The sequence below is a fragment of the Notolepis coatsorum genome (assembly GCF_963971535.1).
Source record: "Notolepis coatsorum genome assembly, chromosome: 9".
Lineage (NCBI taxonomy): Eukaryota > Metazoa > Chordata > Actinopteri > Aulopiformes > Paralepididae > Notolepis > Notolepis coatsorum.
In genome coordinates, this window is record NC_140173.1 from 32,162,476 (window position 1) to 32,183,775 (window position 21,300).

General features: G+C 42.5%; 1 pseudogene across 1 annotated transcript in view; it reads right to left on the reverse strand.

Moving 5' to 3' along the window:
• The window catches only part of LOC311234573 (transmembrane 9 superfamily member 2-like), a 98,844-nt pseudogene that overhangs the window by 43,885 nt on the left and 33,659 nt on the right, over positions 1–21,300 (reverse strand). Inside the window, exons 7-8 of the transcript XR_014621076.1 lie at positions 18,527–18,606; positions 274–382 (exon numbers count right to left, since the gene is read on the reverse strand). The product of XR_014621076.1 is annotated as a transmembrane 9 superfamily member 2-like (transcript). The remainder of the gene's footprint in view (positions 1–273; positions 383–18,526; positions 18,607–21,300) is intronic.

The following is a 21,300-nucleotide window of genomic DNA, read 5'->3' on the forward strand; positions in this document are numbered from 1 at the left end:
CAGCACAGAGAGGGTTAACGAGGAGAGAGGACGAGACAAGACAAGACCAGCACAGAGAGGGTTAACGAGGAGAGAGAGGACGAGACGAGACAAGACCAGCACAGAGAGGGTTAACGGAGAGAGGACGAGACAAGACGAGACCAGCACGGAGAGGGTTAACGGAGGACGAGACAAGACAAGACGAGACCAGCACAGAGAGGGTTAACGGAGAGAGGACGAGACAAGACGAGACCAGCACGGAGAGGGTTAGCGGAGAGAGGCAGCTCTACTCACCACAGAGTCCATCTGGTTGTATCTGGCGATGTCTTTATGGAGCGTCCTCAGCATGATCATAGCCACCATCCCGGAGAGGAACAACACTATCACCAGCGAGTTCATGATGCTGGAGACACAAGACACTCACCGTTATTAACCCGTTCACTACCACACTACAGAGGGTTAACCTTTCACTACCACACTACAGAAGGTTAACTCGTTCACTACCACACTACAGAAGGTTAACCTTTCACTACCACTACAGAAGGTTAACTCGTTCACTACCACACTACAGAAGGTTAACCTTACACTACCACACTACAGAGGTTTAGTGTGGTAGTGAAAGGGTTAACCATTTGTATTGTCGCAGTGAAAGGGTTCAACCATTTGGTAGAGTGGTAGCGAAAGGGTTAATAATATCCATGTTATTCAGGTGGACGCATTGAGAACCCAAGATATTCCATATAAAAGGAGTATGATGTGTGTGTGTGTGTGTGTGTATGTGTGTTTTCAACAAGGTCTCATCAGAAAAGGTAAAATAATTAAGCATTACATCACGCGACGGAGTGTGTTATACAAATTAGATCACGCCTATGGGTGGTTGTTAGGCCCGAGGCGCAGCCGAGGGTCGTTAGACCCCCATAGGCGTGATCTAATTTGTATAACACGACTTCAAGTGATGTAATACTTTTATACAATGGCCGAATTCACCCAACCTTATTGCTATAGAATAAACACACAGTAATTGAAGCATAATGGAGATTTATTCACAAAACCATCCACAGAAAAAGTAGGTCAAAAAAAGAAAAAAAAGTTGCCTCTTTGCAGAGGGAGGTTGCTTCAAAGCATGCCATAATAACAACAAACTTCATATAAATGTATTATTGTTTTGACAACGGGTCATGACAAACCAATTACATAATCCAACATTGTGTAAACAACTAACATATTCCAGTTGACTGTATCTTTTTTTAATTATTCGTTACGAAAATATCCATACTTCCATTGTGTCCGGGGCATCCAGTGAACTCGCTTCGTGTGACAGTGTCCTTTTGAAGCAGAGGGACGTTGCTACAAAGCATGCCATCTAACAACAAACTTCATATAAAATGACTCTGCTATAGAGCCACACTCTGTTATGCACAAGTTTACAGACATACAGATAGACAGTACTGCTACATCTATACATTTATGACATACCAGATTTACAAATACAGTACTGTTTTTGTAGGGTGATTATGGTTTATTTACATTGAGGTTCTGGGGTCACGTGGAGTGTGTTATACGAAATAATAACCGGTAACTTCACTGTGCTTCTTAAACAATGATTGGTGTAAATCGTGTCGGTGCCCGCGGCTTTACATATTCGGGGTAACATCATACATGTACATAGATCAAAATGTACAATGATAAGTTTGTTTTCGTCAAAATGTTAACCCATTCTCTGCCACCACTTTGATCATCCTGTCAGTACTATAAGTCTATGGAGATGGAAAGGATTCATTGATATGATTAAAGTATTATACAAAGACCCATCGGCCATGATTACAACAGGTATAATCACCTCCGAAATCTTTCCGGTATCGCGCTCTTCCAGACAGGGTTGCCCTCTTAGTCCCGGACTATTCGCTTTATCATTAGAGCCTTTAGCACAATATATAAGACAATCCCAATGCATAGAACCAATCGCAATTAAGGGCACACAACATCATTGTTACATCCCAATGTATATATTCCCCAGTGTGTGTCTCCATGTGTGTGTGTTCTCCATTTTGTTTCCTCCCTCCAGCCATTGCTCCCTTCCCCATTGGTCCCTGCCAGGCTAATCCTTCCATTATTGCAACACAGCAGTGATTGGTGGATGGCTTTCCAGACTCCAACACTCAATCCACACCACCCAATCATGGATCACCCCACACCTGTTAAAACATGGCTTCTCACTTCAGTCTCTCTCTCTCTCTGGCATGAGGCTAGGCCTAGTGTTATTTTGTGGCATTGTACTTTGATAATATCCCTTTTTGTTTATAGGCCTTTGTAATAGTGAAAGTGCCTTTGTGATTGTATGGCCGCAGAGAGAGCATTGTTACCTATAGATTGTTTTGTTATGTTTCCATTTTGTTGTATGTATCATTAATGTGTTTTTCTCTTCCTTTCTCAGGAAGCACAGATGGGGTGAGCTGCCATTTCCTTTGGATATTGTTTTCTCCTGTTTTGGTTAGGTAAGAGTAGTTTAGGTAATGTAATTTCTTTTACCATAGATTAGATTGGGTTTATTTGGAGTATAGTGGTGTTTGTTTGTTGTTTTGGCCTGGGCTCACCCCTGAGCTACATGTGCTTCCTTTGCATCTACCAATAAATATCATTGTTGTTTACAAACCTGGTCCATCATTTCTATCAACCAACTGTTATGTTACAGCCCTTTACCCTTAGACACACAGGGGTCGTAACATAAATGGGGGCTCTGTCTGGATTTTGTAACCCGTGTTCAATTGTTGGTTGATGGATTTGGTGAACTGTTTGTTTACACTTGTATAGTTATTAATTACTTTGTGTAAAAATGGCATTTGTGTAAGAAAAAATAATGGCAGTTAGTACTTTTGATCTGGGGAAATTCTTGAGCAATCCTACTTGGGAAGCGCTAGATAGCTGCCGCAAGGCAGACTTAGTGGAGATTGCCACACATTTTCAACTCTCGGTTCAACAAAAGCATCTTAAGCAGGATATCAGGTGTCTTGTGGTAGATAAGCTGTTGGAGCAGGGGACGCTTGTTTTACCTGCGGTCTCTGATGAACATGCAAGTCCTCCTGGTGAACCTACGGAAGCACCGCCTTCTGAGGAGCAAGCCCATGGTGCTGAAAAGGCAGGTGTGAACGTCACATTGCCACATTTTCACTTGACCTCTCCTGTGTCAACTGGGTCTCGAGAAGGGGCCCAGGTCAAGGTTAGAATAGCCCGTCTCCAGATGGAGGCTCAGGAGAAGGCACAAGCACGTGAGGCGGAGTATCGGCTTCGTAGAATGGAGCTTGAGGCAGAAAATGAAAGGGCTGTTAACATTCGCAGGTTGGAGCTTGAACATGAAGTGGAAAAAGAGCTCAGACTGCGGAGGTTGGAGCTGGAAGTCCTAAGGAGTGAATCCAACTCTGCTACACCGACTCCTCCACAAGGCCCGGGTATGTCCTCCTCCACAGCTTATTCATCACACACTTTTGATATAAGTAAACACATTGCTTTGGTGCCTCCGTTCCGAGAGACCGAAGTTGATACTTATTTTAATGTGTTTGAGCGTATTGCTGCTTCATTGCGCTGGCCAAGAGAGGTCTGGCCTTTGTTGCTTCAATGCAAATTGACTGGTAAAGCCCAAGAGGTTTGTTCAACACTTTCCCTAGAAGATAGTCTATTGTATGATACTGTGAAGGCTGCCATCCTTCGTGCATATGAGCTTGTGCCCGAAGCTTATAGGCAGAGGTTTCGCAGTCGCAAGAGAGCTGTCAACCAGACCTTTGTAGAGTTTGCTAGAGAGAAGGGAAGTCTCTTTGATAAATGGTGTGCAGCAAGCAAGGCCTCAGATCTTAACTCTCTCAGAGAACTCATTCTATTAGAAGAGTTTAAGAATCGTTTGCCAGAGCGTATTGTAATTTACCTGAGTGAGCAGAAAGTGTCCACTCTGCAGCAAGCTGCTGTATTAGCTGATGAGTTTGCGCTAACCCATAAAACTGTGTTTGTAGATTGGCGTGACTCGTTTCTCCCCCATGATTTCTCTCGGAAACCTTCTGTCCCCAACCATTCAGAATTCACACATCCCCGACCAAAAATGTCACCTCCACGCTCAAAAGATGAGCGGACATGTTACTACTGTCATAAATCTGGTCATGTTATTTCTGACTGTTTAACATTGAAACGTAAGCAGCAACCGTCCTCTCAGAACTTTAGACAACCCAAAGGGGTTGGTCTGATTAAAATGGCACCTGATTCCGATCAACAGATGCACAATGATCAGGATGTTCTCGATCCTTGTTTCAGGCCATTTACTTCCAAGGGTTTAGTTTCCTTGACAGGGGATCCAAAAGATCAGTGTACAGTTCAGATCTTACGAGATACTGGAGCCTCACAATCCTTTATCCTCTCTGATGTACTACCTCTGTCTGAGAAATCTTCCTGTGGTTCTAGTGTCCTAGTTCAAGGTATTGAGATGGGTTTCGTGCCAGCCCCGTTACACTGTGTTCATGTACAATCTGACTTGGTCACTGGTTTCTTTAAAATAGGGGTGAGACCTTCCTTGCCAGTTAAAGGCATTTCCTTTATCATGGGAAATGATTTAGCTGGAGGACAGGTGAACGCTGTGCTGGAAGTGTTGGATCACCCAGACACAGATTCTCTGCCTGATGACTTGTCACAGAACTTCCCTGAAGTTTTTTCTGCAAGTGTTGTCACTCGGGCTCAATTGAAAAAGAGAGGTGATGAAATTAATTTGTCTGACTCTGTTTTTGCTTCAGCCTTTGTCAGGGAGGAGTTGCTGGCTCCAACTTCTGATACCGCTGACAAACCACCGACTCATAGTAAGGTACCCCCACAGACAACTGTAACTAGTTCCGACGCTTTGAAGTTACCCGTTACTCGTGAAATGCTAATTACTGCCCAGAAGGCTGACCCTTCTCTTGCAAAATGTTTCTCTTCTCTTGAAACAGAACAGAGGAGAGAGTTGCATTCTTATTTTGTGGATGAAGGAGTTTTGATGCGTACATGGAGGTCCCATGGTACTAGACTGGCAGAGCATGCACAATCGGAGATAGGGCTACCAGATCAGGTACCAGACTGGAGCACTGTTTATCAGATTGTTGTCCCTGCAGTTTATCGTCAGCATGTACTGTTCTTGGCCCATGACCACCCTTGGTCTGGACACTTGGGAGTCACTAAAACATACAACAGAATACTTCAACATTTCTTTTGGCCCGGTTTGAAGTCCGATGTAGCACAGTACTGTCGTACCTGTAGTACTTGTCAGATCACCGGAAAGCCAAACCAGGTAATTCCACCTGCTCCCCTCTGTCCTATACCAGCGGTCGGTGAACCATTTGAACATGTCATAGTTGACTGTGTTGGTCCGTTGCCAAGGACCAAAGCCGGCAATCAGTTTTTGTTGACAATAATGTGTACCGCCACCCGTTTCCCTGAGGCTATCCCTCTTCGCAGAATTACAGCGCCTGTAATAGTTAAGGCTTTGACGAAGTTCTTCTCCACGTTTGGACTGCCTAAGGTAGTACAAACGGACCAAGGCACCAACTTCCTGTCTAGGTTATTTGAGCAAGTGTTACAGTCCCTGGGTATCCGACATATAGTGTCCAGTGCCTACCACCCTGAAACTCAGGGGGCTCTAGAACGTTGGCATCAGACCTTAAAGTCCATGCTGCGTAAATATTGCTTAGACACAGAGAAAGATTGGGATGAGGGTGTCCCCCTTGTTCTATTTGCTGCGCGAGAGACCATACAGGAGTCTCTTGGTTTCAGTCCTGCTGAGCTCGTTTTTGGGCACACTGTTAGAGGGCCTCTGAAAGTTCTTAAAGAACGGTTCATGTCAAAGGGTGCCAGCACACCCACTAATGTTCTAGATTTTGTTAGCCAGTTTCGAGAGCGACTGCATCAGGCGTGCTCTCTCGCAAAAGAAGCGCTCTCTTCTTCCCAGAGAACTATGAAACGGCACTATGACGAGAAAGCTGTTTCTCGATCTTTCCAGCCAGGTGATAAGGTTCTAGTCCTGTTACCTATCCTTGGTTCTGCTCTTTCCGCTCGTTTTTCCGGACCGTATGCAATAGACAAGAAGATAAGTGATACAGACTATGTGGTTCGCACCCCTGATCGTAAACGTCACTCTCGTGTTTGCCACATCAATATGCTTAAACCATATTTTTCCAGAGATAGTGTGCAGGTGAAGACCTCAGACCAGACAGCCGGACTGGCCGTCTCTGCTGTTGCCTCAACTCCAATAGTTCCGGACTCTCCTGACGTTAGTGGTGAGGATGTAGATGGCTTGGAGTTGCGCAATGCAGCCCATCAGGGTGCTAGATTGTCCAACACTGAGATGTTATTGAACCTGCCCACTCACTTAGCACACTTACCTGAGGAGCAGCGAGAGGACATCACAAATTTGATTCAGGCCTACATGGCTCTGTTTGGTGATGTTCCCTCCTGTACTTCTGTATTGGCCCATGATATTAAAGTTAACAATGCTGTGCCTATCAAGCTACATGCATACCGTGTTAACATCACCAAGAGGGCCATGATGCAACAGGAGGTTGACTATTTGTTAAAACATGGTTTAGCCAAGCCAAGTTGCAGTCCCTGGAGTTCACCTTGCTTGTTAGCTCCCAAATCGGATGGAACTCCTAGATTTTGTACTGATTTCCGAAAGGTAAATGCTGTCACCGTGCCTGATTCCTTCCCACTGCCCCGCATGGAAGATTGTATTGACAACCTTGGATCTGCCACCTATGTTAGCAAACTAGATTTGTTAAAGGGTTACTGGCAGGTCCCTTTGACCCCCCGTGCCTCGGAAATCTCGGCGTTTGTTACTCCTGACAATTTTTTGCAATATACTGTAATGCCTTTTGGAATGCGTAATGCCCCGGCCACTTTCCAGCGACTGGTGACCCTAGTCCTGGCTGGTGTTCCAAATTGTAATGCCTATCTCGATGACCTGGTTGTCTATTCGACCAACTGGCGTGACCACATGACAACCTTGCAAACTGTCTTTGACCGCTTAGCTGGAGCCTCCCTGACCCTTAACCTTGCCAAGTGTGAGTTCGGCAAGGCTACGGTTACCTATCTTGGTAAGCAGGTAGGACAAGGCCAAGTGTGTCCGGTGGATGCAAAAATATCTGCAATCACAACTTTTCCAGTGCCTACTACTAGGCGGGAATTGCGTAGATTCCTTGGGATGGCTGGGTATTACCGTGGTTTTTGCCGGAACTTTTCTTCTGTCGTCACTTCTCTCACTAGCCTGTGTAGCCCGTCCAAACCATTCATTTGGACAGCTGATTGCCAAAATGCATTTGATAGTGTTAAAGCTCTCTTATGCAGTTCCCCTGTTCTCTCTGCTCCAGATTTCTCCCTGCCGTTCCAGCTGGAGGTGGATGCCAGCGGGGTGGGAGCTGGAGGAGTGTTATTACAGGAAGATCACGATGGTGTCAGTCACCCGGTTTGTTATTTCTCCTGGAAATTTAACAAACATCAACTAAACTATTCCACTATTGAAAAGGAGACTTTGGCTATGTTGTATGCGTTGCAACATTTTGAGGTGTATGTCGGTTCGAGCGTATTACCAGTGGTAGTATACACCGACCACAACCCATTGGTTTTTCTGTCGCGGATGTACAACCACAATCAGCGCCTCATGCGTTGGGCGCTCATAGTGCAAAATTATAACCTCAGCATAAAGCATAAGAAGGGGTCTGAGAATGTGTTGGCGGATGCTCTGTCTCGTAGTTGAAATCTCTGTTGCTGTCGACTCGTTGTCTGTTGCTGTCGACTCGTTCTACTGTATATTGCTGTCGACTTGTTCTATTTTGCTGTCTACTCGGTCTATGTTGCTGTGGACTCGTTTTATGTTGCTGTCGACTCAGTCTCTCTTGCCGTCAAGTGTGGTTGTTGTACCAACTGCTAGTTTTTTTTATAGCTCTTTGTTTTGGAGTGCATGTTAACTCGGAGATGTTGAAAAAACATGTTTAGTTGGTGTTAAGTGTCAAACATGTTTTTGTCTTATGTATGGGGGTGTTACATCCCAATGTATATATTCCCCAGTGTGTGTCTCCATGTGTGTGTGTTCTCCATTTTGTTTCCTCCCTCCAGCCATTGCTCCCTTCCCCATTGGTCCCTGCCAGGCTAATCCTTCCATTATTGCAACACAGCAGTGATTGGTGGATGGCTTTCCAGACTCCAACACTCAATCCACACCACTCAATCCACACCACCCAATCATGGATCACCCCACACCTGTTAAAACATGGCTTCTCACTTCAGTCTCTCTCTCTCTCTGGCATGAGGCTAGGCCTAGTGTTATTTTGTGGCATTGTACTTTGATAATATCCCTTTTTGTTTATAGGCCTTTGTAATAGTGAAAGTGCCTTTGTGATTGTATGGCCGCAGAGAGAGCATTGTTACCTATAGATTGTTTTGTTATGTTTCCATTTTGTTGTATGTATCATTAATGTGTTTTTCTCTTCCTTTCTCAGGAAGCACAGATGGGGTGAGCTGCCATTTCCTTTGGATATTGTTTTCTCCTGTTTTGGTTAGGTAAGAGTAGTTTAGGTAATGTAATTTCTTTTACCATAGATTAGATTGGGTTTATTTGGAGTATAGTGGTGTTTGTTTGTTGTTTTGGCCTGGGCTCACCCCTGAGCTACATGTGCTTCCTTTGCATCTACCAATAAATATCATTGTTGTTTACAAACCTGGTCCATCATTTCTATCAACCAACTGTTATGTTACAGCCCTTTACCCTTAGACACACAGGGGTCGTAACAATCATATTAGTTTATATGCGGACGACGTAATACTGTTCATGCAAAACCCTAACACCTCAATGCCTCATCTTCTCAAGTTGATTGATGACTTTGGCAATCTATCGGGATTTAGGATCAATTGGCCAAAGTCGGCCTTCCTTCCACTTAATGCCCCTGCAAAGAATATACTCCTTCCAGAAAAAATACCAATGGTTAAACACTTCAGATGTTTAGGAATTGAGGTATTCCCTACTATAAGCCAAACGGTGAAGTACAATTTAGGGCTGTCTTAAATACTTCGAAGCTTCGACGCTTCGTTCGATGGCACAAGCTTCGAACATTAAAAAAAAATCGAAGTTTAAAAAATAAAAAATAAAAATATTATTATTATTTTTTTTTTCTACTTTGGTGTGTGTGTGTGTGTGTGTGCATGGGGCCATTGGGTGGGGCCGGGGGACAAATACACTGGAGGAAAGTAACCAAGCTCAGCACTGCCCAAATTATATCATCACTATTGCCTGTTTGAAGGATATCATCCTCAAACACATATACACCACCTACACGCCTATTCTCAGTCCTTGCCCCACAATGGTGGAATGAACTACCCACCCCAGTTAGGACAGCCGAATCCCGTCCAATCTTTCGCCGTCGACTAAATACGCACTTCTTCAACCATTATCTGAAATAAAATAAAAAAAATCTAACCCTAACTAACCTTACTGTCATGCACTTGTCCTAATAAACTAACCTACACTGTAACACGCAACACTTTGATGAATATTGTTACTCAGCTGATAGAGTTGTATCCTTCCTGATGACCTGTCGTACAGAACTTGTAAGTCGCTTTGGATAAAAGCGTCAGCTAAATGACTAAATGTAAATGCCTTGTAGAATTCCACACATAAGAAAGAAAGATACTGGGATGAATAAACAAAATAGGAAATAAAATGTAGAAATGCATGCAATACATAAATAAATATGAATCTCCATATATGAAATAGAACATTTAGATAAGGTGCTACTGAGATGTTTTTGTGAGTTCTTTGTTTTTTTGTGGAAGTAGCCCTTCTTAAAAATGCATGAACATTCACTGATAATTGGTCTGTAGTGGAGTCTACAAGGTCTACATTGCCGGACATTGTAGACTGACATAATTCTGTGCAATTTTTATTCTACACATTCTACACAGGCCATATTTCAAATAATCAAAATCTTACTTCATTCATCTTAAACATTCTTGATTTGGGGGATTGGTAGTTCCCATGAAATCTGAAGTTGTTCAAACGACAACAGTGATCCACCTTGAATTAAATCACACAGCCGTGTTGGCTGTGTCACAGTCACGAAAGGGGCTACTTAATTCATTAATCCAATCCACTTTATTTATAGAGCACATTTAAAAACAACAAAGTTTACCAAAGTGCTGTACAAGTCCCACAACATAAGATAAAAAAAAAACTCACCAGTTCCACATATTATTTTTACGCACAGTTATTGGATTGTTTGAAGGCTCATGGAGTCCCATTAAGGATACCAATTGAGCACCACAGATATCACAAATTCTTCTATGAAAGAGAGACATCGAGAGGCTTCGTATCTGATTTTTATCATCACTTACTAACGTCTTCGTATGGAATCCTCCCCCTAGACTCAGTCTGGAGGAGGGATATACCAGACTTGGAAATAGATTTTGATTGGCAAGAAGTCTGGGCAAACGTTCGAATTGCGTCACATAACCCGGACCATCAACAAATTAATCTTAATTATATTCATAGGACATACCTGACTCCTATAAGATTGAACAGAATGGGACTTAAACAAGACTCCCTATGTTCCTTATGTACAAATGGGGATGAGGGTACATTTATGCACATGTATCGGGATTGCCCACCGGTTAAGATATTCTGGAAAGAAGTGTCCCAGTAATTATCAGTATTCTTATTTCTGAACATACCTGTACATCCCTCTGTATTGCTGTTGAATGATGTATTTCAGTTTGCAGCCCCTATACAGCTAAAGAGACTAGTTTTATCCGGTCTCACAGCTGCTAAAAAGCTGATAGCATCACGATGGATTCAACCGGAAAAAATTTGCCGGAAGGTATGGGTTCTTACCTATCTCGATGTGATTTATCTAGAAATATCTACAGCAAGAATTTTAGGTGTCAGTGAAACCAACATTGCAATCTGGTTAGAAGTGGTAGAGAGAATAAAAGCTAGCATATGAAGTGTAGTGCCTGGTTAGAAACAAATGAAAATGGATGGATTATCCAAGTGGGGGTCCGGGGGGGGGGGGTGAGCGAGCAGGAGCATATGTATGTATGGTATTAGATAGCAAGTATTAGGTATATATCTCGTAAACTACATTTATAATGATTCAAATGGTGATTTCATTGGATGTTTACTGTTAATGCTTGTGTGTCTAATTTGTTGTTGTTTAAAAAAATTATTAAAAAAAATTAAATAGAATAAAACATAACACAACATAAAAAAAAAAAAAAAATCTATGGAGATGTTCACCTTCTTTGCAGGGCTATAACTTTTTAAATTGTATTGCTAAATTGACATTACTATGGCCCATTCAACATCGATTAGCTATCGTTCAGGATGTAGGAACGTTTAACTTTTTCATTCACACATTCATACGAAAATACCATCTAGAGTATAAATATGTTTTTATCGTTTTCTGCAGTATTTCCTAGAACGTGAGATATAGACATAAATGCATATATTAGATTATCAAATGCCGTTTGATACCGATCAACGTTATATAAAAGATTTCAACTGTACATGGTCCTAAGCGTTATGACTGATCATCCGCGGGTGAACGGAGGGGGGGGGGGGGTCGTTTATAATTCCGTGACCGACGTTAAATGATTTATGTAGTATGGGTGATATATAGATCAGAGCAGTTTGTATCGAAAATGCTAAAGAAAAACGCTGAAACTCACGGCAGCTTCCTCGTAGCGATGGGCGATGAGAGTGGAGCAAACATATCCCAGTTATGTGATGTGGATCGATGCGATCCAGTTCCGGTTTGTATAATACTAATATACGCCTAAATCACGTGGATTATTGAGTTATGGCAACGGATCGATATCCACGGTGTGTGTCTTGAGTCCAGGGACGATAAACGAGTGCCCGGACGGAATAGTGAGACGTACCGGAAACCCAAGAGATCGACTTCCGGTTGCAACTCGCCGATCAGCCACCAGGTGGCAGTATTGAAGCGTTGCAGAGTTGTGATGGCTCCCGCAGCATATGACAAGGCTCCTTGGGTGAAATATGAATTCCATGACGAAAATATGAAATATGAACTTGAAACACGCTGTACAGCGATATTGGCACACAACGCATGGCGGGCAATAACGCTGAACAGCTATTTTGGCGGAGAATGGGTTAATATATGACTTATGGAGGGCGGCTGGGTGGCGCAGCGGAGATTGCGCTAGTCACCAATGCAAGAGACTCCGGTCTCGAATCCCGATGTCAGCATTGCCTCCGGCTTGGGCCAGTCGTCATACTATCTCAATTGGCAGAGGTAGCGGGTGGAAGTCGATGGGTTAGTGTATGGTAAGTGTTATTTACTATTATGGGTTTTATTTCGGCACAATTTCAAATTTTTTGGGCCAAGGGTTCGAGAGATAACGCAAATAATAGTGCGGAGGCGGGGCAACCCTGCCTGATGCTACGTCTGATAGGGAAGGGTGTGGAACACTGATTGGATGTGATAACCATGGCCGTTGGATTATGATATAAGATTTTGAGCATATTTATAAATGTGTCTCCAAATGCCATATTCTTCATGGTGTGCCATAAGTACTCCCATTCCAGCCTATCGAAGGCCTTTTCGGCGTCAAGGGACAACACTGCGCATGGTGATATTTTTGGAGCTTTGTCAATAATGTGTAAAAGTCGTCTTAAATTATCTGATGCAAATCTTTGTTTAACTAATCCAGTTTGGTCTGGGTGGAACAATATTGGCAGTATCGTCTCTAGATGCCGTGCGAGGACCTTGGCATATAATTTTAAGTCTCCATTAAGAAGGGACAGTGGGCGATAGTTAGCACAGACGTTTCCATCCTTTCCTTTTTTCTGTATCAGTATGATAATTGCTGTACTTATGTCTCTATTAAAACTCCCTTTCATAATGGCTTGTTGGAACATCGAGTAGTAATGGACCCAACTCTTTCCAAAAGGTCAAGTACAGCTCCGGTGGGATACCATCGAAACCTGGTGATTTCCCCTGTTTCATTTCTTTCAGTTTTTTATTTTAATTTCTTTTATTAGAAATGTATTCCTCTGTGAAAAAGAAATGCCAGTGATATTTTTTTTTTCAAGTGATACACAGCTCCCAATCACTTACATTGGCTAGTAGTGAGGCACATTCCTCAAGTGCCTCACTAGCTAATGTAAGTGAATGGCAGCGAAATAGCACCTTTGATTGGACAGTAACTGGTCTAAGTGCACACCCGTGAGACTTAGACTCACTCATTCATTTGAATGGGGCTTGAATGATTGACAGTTCTGACACTTTTTTTACACCAATCAGAGAACACCATTTCCTATTTCCTATTTCCTGCTTTGAGAGGGCTTGGAGAGCCCTGTACAGTCAGTAACATTACTGTGTAGGCAGTATCACTGTAGGCTAAATGAAACTTTGCACCAAAGGAACGAAGTATAAATCAGCAACATGGAGAGGACTTATGCATCTGGATCATAAAAAAAGTTGAGGATGAAAAAGTAAGTACAGTGTTTGTAAAAGCTTGTATGCTAACAGTAGCTAGCCAATTTGTTAGCTACCTTTAGCTTAGCTTATATTACATCACAATGATGATCACCAAGCTAACTTACTGTACACAGTAGGGCTGGGCAATTAATCGAAACAAAATCGCGATCTCGATTCATAGACCTATGCAATCTCATTTCTAAGTTATGATGATTTTTTTTATAAAAAATAAAAAAGCTATTACATTTCTTTTATTATTTTTTTTAAAACTTTTTAAATGATTTTATCTGGGTTGAACATGATTTGTGGAACTCCCTCTGGTGTCGTGGTATTCACTGACCTTTGGGAAGTATTTCGACATGCACATGGGTATCTTAGTGGTGTAGTAGTGTATCTTGTAGACCAGGCCCATTGCAAGTTGCTGTACTCTGTCGTATACTCTAAGCCAGGGGTGGCCAACCAGTCAGAGACTAAGAGCCACAAAAATTACTGTGGTACCACAAAGAGCCACACCATATACCAGCGTTTCTCAACTTTTTTTTCACTCACGGCACCCTTCATGTGTTTATAGGTCTCACCCTCTGGCCTCTGAAGTTGCTAATGTCTTTTTTATTTGGGCCTCACAGGGTTAAAAGTACCCTGTGAGACCCACGGTTGCAAAATTACAAAATCACTTTTAGCCATTTAAAAAAAAGAATGTTTATTTAAAAAAAATTTAAGCACATGTATAGTCAATTGGTCCTGTTGTTCAGCCTCACAATGCTATTTGATAGTAAATGTGTTTATATGTCCCACCCTCTGGCCTCTGAAGTTGCTAATGTCTTTTTAATTTGGGCCTCACAGGGTTAACCTCTTAAGCCCGAGATATACAGTAAACGTGTATATTTTCAGCATTACTTTTGTTTACCAATTATTTTAACTGTTATTAGTGAAATATAAGATTATAGAAATCTAAGGGCATTGAGTCGGAAACCGGCGCATATTGACAGGAGGAAGTGGCACAGCCAAAAGTGAGTGTAGTCTTTTGAAGGAAGAGACTCAGGGCTTTCGAATTTCGAAAAACTACCCTACCCAGCTCACACCAGCCCCCGTCAATCATCTGACTTCTGGATTTACTTTTTTATTTCTCTTATTTTTTGGGATTATCTCCCACAAACCTGAACGTTATTGCCATAAAACAGAATGCAGTTAGTTTCTCTACCTTTCTGTGAACGTCTTGCAAAAAAAAAACGGTGTTGCAATACGATGAAAAATGGTGGAGAAATTTACATTATAAAAAAGATGGCAGAATTCAGTACTGTATCTACAAAACCTTCTGTTTAATCATCTTCCCTTTATTCATTTGCTTAGATTTTTCAGGTCTGGTCAATTTTAGCATGGTGTTATTCACAGTCAAATATAATTTTTTTTTAAATAGAATTGATATTCTCCTTTGGTTCATTACAATTTACTCAAGCCTAGTAACAGACACACTATTTCTGACACTGATCCATATATGTCCCTAGATCCAGATACCAAGAACATGCAAATGGTCCATTTAAAAAAAAATTGTAAATGTTTATTCTACGTCCTTATGGAATGAGTGACATACATTTTTTTTTTTAATTATACATTTTTTTATGGATGGAAGAGGCAAACATTGACAGGCAAAGAGCCGCATGCGGCTCGCGAGCCGCGGGTTGGCCACCCCTGCTCTAAGCCATCCTAGGTTGTCAAAATGGGCAGGGGTGAGGTGGGTTTTAGGAGTAAGGTCAAGCAGTAGTCTGACCAGTTTGTTTTGTGATGTTTGTAATCTTGTTTTTAGTGCCTTTGAGGTGCTTTGGGTACCATGAGGTGCAAGCATAGTCGTAGTACCCTTGAATGAGTGCTCCTGCCAGGGATGCCCCGATCACGTTTTTTGCCACCGATACCGATCACCGATCGTCGTGAGCCATATCGGCCGATACCGATCCGATACAGATCGTTTTTGATTAAATTTTATTTTTTTATTTTATATACATTTTTTATTTATTTTTTAATAAAATATATATATTATATAATTAGACTTGTACTTGTATTATCTGCGAGACATCGCCACCACGCAACGCAACAAGCTCCACTGTCTGTGTGTACTCTAGTAGCCTCCAGCTACGGCCAGGATTCTCCGGAGCTGCAGCTGGACCCTATACTCGAGTAGCCTCGAGCTACGGCCAGGATTCTCCTGCGCTGCAGCTGGACCTATTGGTATAACGTTACGGTGCTCAGCAAGCCCTCAGCTCGAATACGCGTCGAATCAGTGTTATAAGACATTGATATCAGGATCTATCTGTAGCTACTGCTAGCCGGATATATAACGTTAATACAACGCCTCAGTGAACTATTTAGTTCAATGGGACATTTCGTTTTGAACAGTGAACTAACTTGCGCTAACGTGAGCTAACAGAGCTATCATACACGTCTCTACTAGACTATTGCTGGAGCATTTGTTGATATCAGGTGCTATCAGTAGCTAGCCGGCTAGATACCGTTCGGTTAGACAATGCCTCATCATGTATTAAACTAAAAGTGAATAGTTGACTGGGTCATTTTGTAACGGTAGCTAACGTTAGCTCAGGGAGACGCCGTCCTCCCGTCCCACTAGACTAGACCCGTGTTTACATGCGTGCGGGAGGGGCTGGAGGGATGAGCAGACGCCGCACCACCCGGTGTCTGAGACAGAACTCAGCGAGTGAGATCAGTTTTGACGATCGGCGAAAATAAAGCATTATCACCGATCACCGATCGCATATTTATACTGATTATCGGCCGATAACGATCGGTGGCCGATCGATCGGGGCATCCCTACTTCAAGGTATTCTTGTTTACCAGAGAGGAGATCCGGTACAGGAATCTAGTTCGTTGGTTGACTTAGTTTTATTACATTGGATCCCATTTTGTCACAGGAAAGATTTGCCTCTAGGATGGAACCCAGGTAGGTAATTTCATCTTTCCTTTTCCTTGTCACCTATATGTTTTGATCCGGTCAGGTGCGCTGTCACCTAATATGTTTTGATCTGGTCAGGTGCGCTGTCACCTAATATGTTTTGATCTGGTCAGGTGCGCTGTCACCTAATATGTTTTTTTTCTTTTTTTTTTTTAATATATTTTCCCCCCTCCATTTTCCTCCGATTTTCTCCCATCCCAATGTTAGTCGTTATGCCAATTCCCAATCCCCTTCCTGGTCGCTGCGCACTTACCCCCCACAGTCAGATCATCTGGGAGAGTGGAGGCTATCACGTGCTTCCTCCGACACACGTCCAGCCAATCAACCGCTTCTTTTCACCTGTCAGCGCGGATATTCTCCGAGAGGGCGTAGCGTGTGGAAGGATCACACTATCCCACTCAGGTCCCATCCGCGCTTAGCAGGCGCCCCGACCGAACTGTAGGAGTCGCTGTTTACAACGACCCGGACCCACCCCGCCAGCTTCTCCCACCCTCTAATACTGCCAATTGCATTAGTGTGAACGGCCAGCCAAGCTGGTGACAACCCCGGAGCTGTGAGCTGGATTCGAACAGGCGAATCCAGCTCACAGCTCCGGGGTTGGTGACGAACGCAATCTCCGCTACGCCACCTAACCGCTCACCTAATATGTTTTGATCTGTGTCTGGTTAGGTGTGCCGTCACACGTCACCTAATATGTTTTCATCTGTCTGGTCAGGTGTGCCGTCTCCAAATATGTAATTTTTTGCATCCGTGTCTGGTCAGGTGCGCCGTCACCGAATATGTAATTTTTTGCATCTGTGTCTGGTCAGGTGCGCCGTCACCTAATGTTAATATGTTTTCATCTGTGTCCACTGACCACTGACACACACAGTGGGGGATGTTTTACAAATATAATTTAATATATAATATAATATAATAATTTGTGCTTCACCAAAAATAATTGTCAGCAGCCGCTACTGGTGTGTACGCTTAAAGAAACCCCTGATGGTATCATACCAAAAGTGCGGCTGGTGGCTAGGGGTTTTGAAGAATTCAACACTCAAAATCTACAGAAGGACTAACCTACATGCTCATCAGAGTCCCTTAGATTACTCATGTCAGTCCTGTGTCAGAAAACATGGACATTGAACTCTATGGACATCAAGTCAGCTTTTCTTCAAGGAATGGAGCTGTCTCGGGATATCCACATCCGCCCTCCTCCTGAGGATAAAAGTGACGGAACACTGTGGAAGCTGAAGAAATGTGTCTATGGACTCGCTAATGCCTCCCTCTACTGGTACAACAGAGTAAAAGCAACGATGCTCGAAACAGGGGCCACTATGTCACATGTTGATCCCGCTGTCTTCTACTGGCTTGATGAAGACTGTAGTGTGATTGGTGTTCTTGCCTGTCATGTGGATGATTTCATCTGGGGTGGCTCACACGCATTTGCCACGACGACCATCCCCCACCTCAAAACAGTTTTCCAGGTGGGACGTGAGGAACAGGACAACTTTCGCTACGTGGGGATGGAACTTTCCACAGTAGGTGGAGAAGTGCTTGTGCAACAGGAGATCTACATAAAGAACCTTCAGCCCATTCTCATAGACCCATCAAGAGCGTTGCACCGTGATGCTCTTCTGTGCCGTTGGTGACGATCAAAGCATCAAAAAACTACCCCCCCCCCACCCTTTCATGCATTCATGATGAAACATAATACCGATAATATAGATGTGATTTCAAAATAGTAGCGTGTACAGGCGAGAAATTACAATGTTTTTTGTGAATTGCACGTATTGCTACATAGCGTTGTTTTCTGGGATTAGACAGGATTATTCTAAAACTATAGTCATAGCATTTTTTTTTCTCATATTGAACGATAGATAGGTGATGTCAAATGGGCCATAGTATTGTATCCATAGCTATAATATAGAATATAGTTATAGCCCTGCAAACACTGCCACGTATTCCTATATATTACAGCGTTGCGCTTTTAACAACACATCACGCATATCGCGGTGGCGTCCAATGTCACAGAGAAAGAGGGAGGGACAAACTCAAAGTGTGTGTATGTGTGTGTGTGTGTGCGCGCGTGTGTGTCTCTCACCTGAACCACTGTATGTTGGTATGAGGCATGGACTCCAGAATATAGTCCCATCGTGACGCCCAGCGAATGGTCTTGTCCTCCTACACACACACACGCAGACACACACACGCGCACACACACACACACACACACACGAGTTCACACTCAGGGGACGCACTGATACACACTCACTGACCAAACACTACTTGTTTGATCACACAATGTTGTGACTACTGATCTCTTTAGGGATGACGTCACCATCAAGTAATTTTTTCCCCCTGATCCGGTTAGTAAAACCAATCTAATGTACGTAACGTATGCTTCAGTAGCTCTGTTTAAACTAGGGATGTTCGATATTCACTTTTTTACCGATATCCGATATACCGATATTGTCCAACTCTTAATTTCCGATACTGATATCAACCGATACCGATATGCGGGTTTTCACCCCAAAAAACTGAATAATTTCAGGTAATTAACATTACATATCTCTTGTCGTGGAATTAACACAACATTATGCATACTTTTGACCATAAATTAAATAAGGATTTGTTCTTACGGCGCCCCAGTGGCGAACCACATAACACGCTGGGTTCGATTCCCAGACCCGTCGTTATTTGCCGAATGTCTTCCCCCCACTCTGTCTCCCGTTCCTCCTCTCTTCCTCTCTACTGGACTGCCCAGTAGTAAAAAGCGATAAACGCTCAAAAATAAATCTTTAAAAAAAATGAATTTGTTCTTACTTGCTTGCCTGGGTAAATAAAGGTTAAATAAATGTATATTTCTTTTCAATTATTATTAAAAAGAAAATTGAAAACCGATACCGATAATTTCCGATATTACATTTTAAAGTGGAGATGAAGCATAGCGATATAAACATAGTCATAGCATCAAATTAGTATTTAGATCACGTTATATTTAGATCACGTTATTAAAATAAGGCGTTTCTAAGAAAAAACGATTTGTTATGTCCATTTATGTAGCATAAATCAACATGGGCGCCGCCATTTTGTTGCTGACGTCACGGAGATGGTTTCGCCCGGAGGCGGAGCCTCCCACCTTAGAGAATTGCACGCTGTAGCAATATTATTAGGCTCCTCAAATATAGTTATTCATAAAAACACATTTATGTAATATTTTACAGTATTGAGCAACCCCAACAGGGGGTTGCTGCATTATGCATGCTCTGTCATCTTTGAGATGGCGAGACCTGCAGTTGGCACCTGAGATGGCGAGACCTGCAGTTGGCACTGTGTGAGGCCACAACATTTGAGCAAATTAATAATACTGCATGTTCTGAAGGTCCAGATTAATTAGGGATGCACCGAATGGGAAATTCTTGGCCGAAACCGATACCGAAAATAGGAAACAGTTGGCCGAAAACCGAAAGGTCAAAAATGATTAATAGAAATATATATATAATGTATAATTATTTTTTTCAGCTACCTGATTATGACAAAAGACATGATTATGGCAAAACTTAACTTAAATAATATTAATAATCACTATTATGGGTCCATAAAACATTTATTCAGCACTTTTGAATGCATACATTAATTCCAGACTGACTGCTGAAAGATTGTACAATTTAAACATTTTCTCTTTGCATACAACAAAATGTGCATTAAAGTCAAGTGCATTTTCTTTTCTCTGTAGGATAACTACAACAAAGTGCATTCAGAACAAAGCCAATGTGCTTTAAAACTGCATAAAGATCTGCACACATGAGAGGGAGAATAGCTTATAGCAGACTTAATGATGTTACTGTAGTGGCTACAGTAAGCATTTTATATAAAAGTACTCTGTATTTTTGTATGACAACTAATAAAGAAACTTGAACTACTGTCATAATTCATGGCATTCTAGCCTACATGGAAGGACTGTTGTATTTACTACATCTCCCGTGACTATTAGCGGGGGATGACGTAGCTTTAAGAGAGACGAGAAAGAGGACCGGAAGCCTTGTTAGCTAGCTTAACGCTAACGTTAATTAAAAAGGTTTTTAACCGCGACAGGCATATAGTAATGGTGAGGATATAAAGCATGTTAAAGACGCATTTATTGGACACGTTGCGCGCAGAGTTTACATAGAAACAGCGCGACTCCCGAGTCCCAAGAGGAGTTATCACAGGCTGCAGAATGCAGGACTGAAGAGCTCACGTTGCGCATGTAATGACTGAAGCCGCGTTTTGATTACGTCATCACAACAACACGTTAGGTAGGTTACGAACGTCCCTGTTCTTTGACATTCGGTGATATATTTTCGGTGCTAAAACCCTTTCGGCCGAAAGCCGAAAGAGCCTTTTTGGCCATTTTCGGCCGATAATTATCGGCGGCCGAATATTCGGTGCATCCCTAAGATTAATAATTAGAATGAGTTCAACAGAAAGGTATAGATTAGGCTATCACCTAAAGTCTGTTGGTTGCTATATGAGTTCAGCCTCAACCGAACTCAGTCTAAAGGTCTATTCTGGCTCCGTTATCCCCTGCCCGTCGTCGTCGGCAGATCGATGCAGGAGTAGTTATATCCCTCCCTCCTCTCCCTTGGCGACACCACAACACCAACGTTACACAGCGCTGTAGCAAAACACCTCTCTCTCCTCACTTTTATTCTCCAACTAACGGTTATCTTTTTCTCCGCGAGTGGCTCGGCTGTATACAAAACTAACGGTATAACTTTGTCTCCGTTTCCAATACAACAATAAAACAGGTCAACAGTAAATATATATCTTACAAATAAAACAATATATATATACCGTAATTCCTCTAATAGTAACCGGTATTCAATTAAAAAC